Source organism: Chionomys nivalis, chromosome X (genome assembly GCF_950005125.1).
Source record: "Chionomys nivalis chromosome X, mChiNiv1.1, whole genome shotgun sequence".
Taxonomy (NCBI): Eukaryota; Metazoa; Chordata; class Mammalia; order Rodentia; family Cricetidae; genus Chionomys; species Chionomys nivalis.
In genome coordinates, this window is record NC_080112.1 from 107,657,923 (window position 1) to 107,665,846 (window position 7,924).

Here is a 7,924-nt window from a genome sequence, read left to right on the forward strand (position 1 = left end):
TCTTCTCTGCAGCTCATGGAACCTTCTCGAAAATTGACCACATACTCGGCAACAAAGCAAACATCCACAGTTACAAAAAAATATCTGTAACCACTTGTATCTTATCAGATCACCATGGATTAAAGCTAGAATTCAACAACAATGCTACCCCCAGAAAGCCTACAAACTCATGGAAACTGAACAGTCAACTACTGAACCATACCTGGATTAAGGAAGAAATAAAGAAAGAAATTAAAGTCTTCCTTGAATTCAATGAAAATAAAGAAACAACATACTCAAACCTATGGGACACTATGAAACCAGTCCTGAGAGGAACTAAATGCCCACTTAAAGAAAACAGAGAAAGCACACATTGGAGAAATTAGTATGGCCACACCTGCTTGTTTCTTAGGTCCGTTTGCTTGATAAACCTTTTCCCAGACCTTTACTCTGAGTAGATGTCTGTAATTGCGGTGTGTTTCTTGTAAACAGCAGAATGTTGGATCCTGTTTTCGTATCCAATTTCTTAGCCTGTGCCTCTTTATAGGTGAGTTGAGTCCATTGATATTAAGTGATATTAATGACCAGTGGTTGTTACTCCGGTCATTTTTCCTTTCTTTCTTTCTTTCTTTTGGTAGTAGGGTTTGTGTATTTCCCTTCTTCAAGTTGTGCTGGTGAAGGGACATTAGATGTCTGAGTTTTTGTGGGCATTGTTGGACTCCTGGACCTGTTAGTCACGAAGAATTAGAAGTTGTTATAAAAAACCTCCCTACCAAAAAAAGCCCAGGTCCAGACGGCTTCAATGCAGAATTCTACCAGAACTTCCAAGAAGACTTAATACCTATACTCCTTAAGGTATTTCACAATATAGAAACAGAGAAGTCATTGCCAAATTCCTTTTATGAAGCTGCAGTTACTCTGATACCAAAACCACACAAAGATACAACCAAGAAAGAGAACTACAGGCCAATCTCACTCATGAACATCGACGCAAAGATACTCAATAAAATACTGGCAAACTGAATCCAAAAACACATTAGAAAAATTATCCATTATGATCAAGTAGGCTTCATCCCAGAGATGCAGGGCTGGTTCAACATACGAAAATCTATCAATGTAATCCTTCAAATAAATGAACTGAAAGAAAATAACCATATGATCATTTCATTAGATGCTGAAAAAGCATTTGACAAAATTCAACATCCCTTTATGATAAAGGTCTTAGAGAGATTAGGGATACAAGGGTCGTACCTAAGTATAATAAAAGCTATTTATAGCAAGCCGTCAGCTAACATCAAATTAAATGGAGAGAAACTCAAAGCTATTCCACTAAAATCAGGAACACGACAAGGCTGTCCACTTTCTCCATACCTCTTTAATATAGTGATTGAAATTCTAGCAATAGCAATAAGACAACATAAGGGGATCAAAGGGATTCAAATTGGAAAGGAAGAAGTTAAACTTTCATTATTTGCAGACGATATGATAGTGTACATAAGCGACCCCAAAAACTCCAGCAAAGAACTCCTACAGCTGATAAACACCTTTAGTGGCGTGGCAGGATACAAGATCAATTCCAAAAAATCAATTGCCCTCCTATACACAAAGGATAAGGAAGCAGAGAGGGAAATCAGAGAAGCATCACCCTTCACGATAGCCACAAATAGCATAAAATATCTTGGGGTAACCCTAACCAAGGAAGTGAAGGATCTATTTGACAAGAACTTTAAGTCTTTGAAGAAAGAAATTGAGGAGGATACCAGAAAATGGAAGGATCTCCCTTGCTCTTGGATTGGGAGGATCAACATAGTAAAAATGGCAATTCTACCAAGGGCAATTTATAGATTCAATGCAATCCCCATTAAAATCCCATCAAAATTCTTCACAGATCTTGAGAGGACAATAATCAACTTTATATGGAAAAACATAAAACCCAGGATAGCCAAAACAATCTTATATAATAAAGGATCGTCTGGAGGCATTGCCATCACTGACTTCAAACTCTATTACAGAGCTTCAATACTGAAAACAGCTTGGTATTGGCATAAAAACAGAGAAGTCGATCAATGGAACCGAGTAGAAGACTGATTTTAACCCACAAACATATGAACACCTGATTTTTGATAAAGGAGCTAAAAGTATTCAATGGAAAAAAGAGAGCATCTTCAACAAATGGTGCTGGCAGAACTGGCTGTCAACTTGTAGAAGAATGAAAATAGATCCATATCTATCGCCATGCACAAAACTCATGTCCAAATGGATTAAAGACCTCAATATCAGTTTGAACATACAGAACCTGATAGAAGAAAAAGTGGGAAGTACTCTACAACATATGGGTACAGGAGATCGTTTCCTACGTTTATCCCCAGCAGCACAGACATTAAGGACAACATTGAATAAATGGGACCTCCTGAAAATGAGTAGCTTCTGTAAAGCAAAGGACATTGTCACTAAGACAAAAAGGCAACCCACTGACTGGGAGAAGATCTTCACCAACCCTGCAACAGACAAAGGTCTGATCTCCAAAATATGTAAAGAACTCAAGGAACTAGAAATTAAAATGTTAATTAACCCAATTTAAAAAATGGGGCACTGAACTGAACAGAGAATTCTCATCAGAAGAAGTTAAAATGGCCAAAAGACACTTAAGGTCATGCTCAGTCTCCTTAGCCATCAGGAAAATGCAAATTAAAACCACTTTGAGATACCATCTTACACCTGTCAGAATGGCTAAAATCAAAAACACCAATTATAGCCTTTTTTGGAGAGGTTGTGGAGTAAGGGGTACACTCATCCATTGCTGGTGGGAATGCAAACTTGTGCAACCACTTTGGAAATCAGTGTGGCGGTTTCTCAGGAAATTCGGGATCAACCTACCCCAGGACCCAGCAACACCACTCTTAGGAATATACCCAAGAGATGCCCTATCATATGACAAAAGCATTTGTTCAACTATGTTCATAGCAGCATTATTTGTTTTTGTTTTTGTTTGTAATAGCCAGAACCTGGAAACAGCCTAGATGCCCTTCAATGGAAGAATGGATGAAGAAATTGTGGAATATATACATATTAGAGTACTACTCAGCGGTCAAAAACAATGACATCTTGAATTTTGCTTGCAAATGGATGGAAAAAGAAAACACTGTCCTGAGTGAGGTAACCCAGACCCAAAAAGATGAACATGGGATGTACTCACTCATAATTGGTTTATAGCCATAAATAAAGGACATTGAGCCTATAATCCATGATCCTAGAGAAGCTATATAAGAAGGTGAACCCAAAGAAAAACATATAGTCAGCCGCCTCTATATGGGAAGTAGACAAGATTGTCGGGCAAAAACTGGAAACTTGGGGGTGGGGTGGGGGTAAGGGGAAATGGGGAGAGAAAAGTGAGAAGGGGAGAATGGGGAGATCTTGGGGGAATGGGATGGTTGGGATAAAGGAAGAGTGGATATGGGAGCAGGGAAGTATATATCTTAATTAAGGGAGCCATCTTAGGGTTGGCAAGAGACTTGACTCTAGAGGGCCTCGCAGGTGTCCAGGGAGATGTCCCCAGCTAGTACCTTGGGCAACTGCGGAGAAGGAACCTGAAATGACCCTATCCTATAGCCATACTGATGATTGTCTTGCATATCACCTTAGAACCTCATCTGGTGATGGATGGAGATAGAGACAGAGACCCACATTGGGGCACTGGAATGAGCTCCCAAGGTCCAAATGAGGAGCAGAAGGAGGGCGAACATGAGCAAGGAAGTCAGGACCGTGAGGGGTGCGCCCACCCACTGTGACAGTGGAACTGATCTATTGGGAGCTCACCAAGGCCAGCTGGACGGGGACTAAATAAGCATGGGATGAAACCGGACTCTCTGAACATGGCGGACAATGAAGGCTGCTGAGAAGTCAAGAACAATGGCACTGGGTTTTGATCCTACTGCACGTACTGGCTTTGTGGGAGCCTAGTCTGTTTGGATACTCATCTTCCTAGACCTGGATGGAGGGGAGAGGACCTTGGACTTCCCACAGGGCAGGGAACCGTGACTGCTCTTCGGACTGGAGAGGGAGGGGGAGAGGAGTGGGGGGAGGGGGAGGGAAATGGGAGGCAGGGAGGAGGCAGAAATTTTTTTATTTTTTAAATTAATTTATTTATTAAAGATTTCTGCCTCCTCCCCCAATCAAGTCCCCCTCCATCGTCAGCCAGAAGAGCAATCAGGGTTCCCTGCCCTATGGGAAGTCCAAGGTCCTCCCCTGTCAGAAAAGAACTTTATTGGCTTTCAGACAAGTCCCTGCTATTAACAACAGCAAGAACTGACAAAAATCAAAAGTGACAAACAGAAAACGTAAATGAAACATAAGGAAATGGAATAAAATGGATCCCATGTCATCCTTATCAAATAATAATGCCCATAGTTGAAGATTCCTATGTCTGGAGTTATTAACTAAGGGTTTGTACTTGCTGTATTTGTTTCATCAGAGATGAAGGAGCCTCAGTTGAAGAAATGCCTCCATGAGACCCAGCTGTAAAGCAGTTGCTCAATTAGTGGTCAATGGGCAAGAAGCAGGGTGGGGGTTGCTACTCCTGGGATGGCGGTCCTGGGTAGTATATTAAAAAACTGGCTGAGCAAGCCAGGGAATGCAAGCCAGTATGCAGCACCCCTCAATGGCCAATGAGTCAACTCCTGCCCTGTTTGAGTTCCTGCCCCATTCTTCCAGGAATGATGTAGAAGTACAAACCAACTAAACACTTTCCTCCCCAATTTGCTCTTTGGTCATAGTGTTTCATTGCCGCAAATAGAAACCCTAATTAAGACAGGCCTTGATTTCTTCCTGAACAGGTAAAAAGCAGGGACACAGGGCCACCACTCCTACATATTACCTTGGAACACCTTGGTCAGTTGTTCTAACTCTTCCTGATGTGACCCTGCAATGCAGTTCCTCATTTGTGGAGACCCCACCCCAACAATAAAGTTATTTTGTTACTACTTCATAACTAAGTTTGCTGCAGTTATTAATCTTAAGGTGTCGTGACCAGAGGTTGAGAACTCTTCCTATAATGTGGTTGTAATCTTCTCTGGCTGCCCACAGTACCTTGGTGACTCTGGGATGAGAGAGTTCCAAGAGAGTACCACAGACACTAGTGTTCCCCTAACACACCCATGATATATTGTAATATTCCCATCCCTTCAAACACTGCCCACCTACTCTAGCAATGCAATCAATTAACAGGTGAATGGGGTCAGCTACACCTTATACAAAAACAGAGAAACAACCATGGGACACATTCCTTACACGATTTCTATCTTTAACTCCTACAGACCCAATATCTCCCACTTCAGGCCTGCAGGAGTGGAGGGAACTAGGTACAAGTAGTGTCTTAAAAACATCTGGCTCCTCTCTGCTGTAACCTTTCCACTATTAGGATCCTGAGCAATTCATACAGAACCATTTCTGTTGCTAAGGTTGTTTGTGCATGATTGCACTCCCATCCCTTGTGAGGTGAGGACATGTAGATCTCAAGGTTGTCCTCTGAAAGAAAGCAAGTTGGAGGCACCTGCTACACAGAGTAAAATCCAGCATTTTATGGGGGAAAATTTCTATTTGTGCTGAGCTTGCTTTTTAAAATGTTCCATTCATATTTTCCCTTTCCCAAATTCCTCCCAACATCTACCTTCATTACTCACCAAACTGTGTAACTATTTTCTCCAGACTCCCCTCCCCCCCCCCCCCCCCCCCCCCCGCCAATGAGAAAGAACAAAAGGACTAAAACACATAAACCTAGAAAGCAAACAAAAAGGCCATGGTGTTTGTTTGTGTTGGGGCATCCTGGGCTGGGGTATTACTGATATATAATTTGCTTGAATATGTTTTTATATGAGGCCTCAGTAGACGTGGAGATCTAGATATTCATGCCTCTGAATTTATAAGAAAGATTATTCATGTTTAACACCAAATCCAGATTGACTTGTTGGCTATTTTTGCCTTTCCATTCTTGTCATATGCTTTGATAATTTTCTTCATTTTATAACATTTATTTAAAAATTCCTTGCAAATAAATCACACTTACTCCACAATTTTACCAGACTCAATGTATCTCAGCTCGTGTAGGCACCCCATTGAATTTTACAGTTCACTATTGAATAATTTTATACATCCATCGTCCAAATCAAACAGACTCAGAACTAGCAAAACAATTCACTCTAAGGCCTCATTCAGGACTCAGGTAGATCACTTAACTCGGTTTTCCCTACTCCCTTATATTCAGACTTCCCTATTCTCTACTAAGCATTTTATCTGTTTCATTATATATGCATATGATTGACTAGTTTCAACATTTAAGGGAGAATATCCATCATTCATTTTTTGAGATTGTTCCACCCCAGTTTAACATCCCATTTCCAAGCCCATCCATCTGGCACGCAATGTCGTAATTTTACATTTCTTAGAGATAAACAACAATACGAAAATTGCAGGAAATGGATGTGTTTTCATAATCCTTAAAGAAAAACAACAGCTTTCCCAATGCAAAAGAATTTCAGTATTACCCATGCCAATACTGTTGTTAGGAGATTTTTCAAAAGAAATAGCCACAGGGAAAATATACAGGCATATTTTGATGAAGTTGTTCAAAAATGCTTTTGTTTCCAGCTCTAGAAATAGCTCTAGAATTTTTTTTTTTTTGGAAGACACGTCTCATTCATTGTCTTTAAAATCATTTTGAAGAGGTAAAATCATTTACTGTTTGTTGTTTGGTTTCCTGTTTCTTAGTGAATCACTAATAATAAAAGCAATAATTGAAGGAATATAATGCTAGCCAAAGTACCCTACGTTAGTAAGCAGGTGTACTCACAGAGTTACATTAAAGTGGTTGGAGATGTGCCTCCATTGGATACTGAGCTTCTCTGGAGCTAATTCCTACCGAATGAACAACAGATGAAGGATAAGCGAAAAGCCAGGTGAGCATGTGCGGCAGTGTACCCCAATGCCGGCTTTATCTTCAATAGGCTCACATCTAATAAATTTTAAAATCTTTCGTTTTAGGTCTTAATCATAAATCAAATTTTCATGAGCCTGGGAAATGGACAGATTCGTGGCTCAGCAGATTTACCCTTCACTCAGCACAAACAACTGTTTGAACTGAGTACTAGTAACAGAGTGTGTGAGAACCTTTCAATTTTCCAAAAATTTCAGTAAGTCTCTGTCCCTCAAACCAGATCATCTGGAGCATGGAGGAGGGGGCGGTGAGGGTTACCTGTTACTTGGAGACCCTAGGCAAACTTCCCAAATCTTAAACATCAGTGAGCACCCCAAAATTCAAGATGCTGGCTGACCTGGGAGGTCTTCTTAGAAGTGAAGTTCGCCAGGAGCTTGCGGAATCCAGAGCTTGCTAGCTCGCCACGGCAGCCATCTTCTGTCGCTATCGCGGCAAAGAGCTGCCTCCTGGGAAAGAGCGTCAGGAGCTAGTTGCTTCCCTAGGAGGACGGAGATTCTAGAATCAAAAATATTGCCTCGTGTTTACCAAAAAAACGTAAGGAGAAAAATGGCTTGAAAATTTACCAGGCAGAAAAGGGGAGGCAGGGACTGCGAATTCATTTGCTGTGGTCTTGCCCCACCCAAAAGACGGGGGAAGGGGGGGCGGAGCTCCCCTAGTCAAACCTGCCTGCTTTCAGGGCACTGGATTTAAGCTTTTTGTTTTTCCGATGGGCTTGGTCACTAAAGCCGGTTTCCAGGCAGAACTATCTCAAACTGCTCAGAGATGTGCATTTCTTGTTGGCTGACCAACTTTGAGGCTAATTCCTACTGAAGTCACAAGAGATGAAAAAGAATGCATTTGCAACAGCTACTACCATTACCTATTTTATCTTCACTAGGCACACATCTAATCGATTTTAAAACATTTTATTTTAGGTCATATTTTTGGTATCGTTCCGCGACCTAACCTAGGCAGTCT

At 41.1% G+C, this 7,924-nt stretch overlaps 1 long non-coding RNA gene across 1 annotated transcript in view; it reads right to left on the reverse strand.

The window, feature by feature from the left end:
• The window catches only part of LOC130867712 (uncharacterized), a 145,931-nt gene extending 138,335 nt beyond the window's left edge, over nucleotides 1-7,596 (reverse strand). The window contains exons 1-2 of the long non-coding RNA XR_009056474.1: nucleotides 7,531-7,596; nucleotides 7,305-7,445 (exon numbers count right to left, since the gene is read on the reverse strand). This is a non-coding gene — a long non-coding RNA (uncharacterized LOC130867712). The remainder of the gene's footprint in view (nucleotides 1-7,304; nucleotides 7,446-7,530) is intronic.
• Between the last annotated feature and the right edge of the window lie 328 nt (nucleotides 7,597-7,924).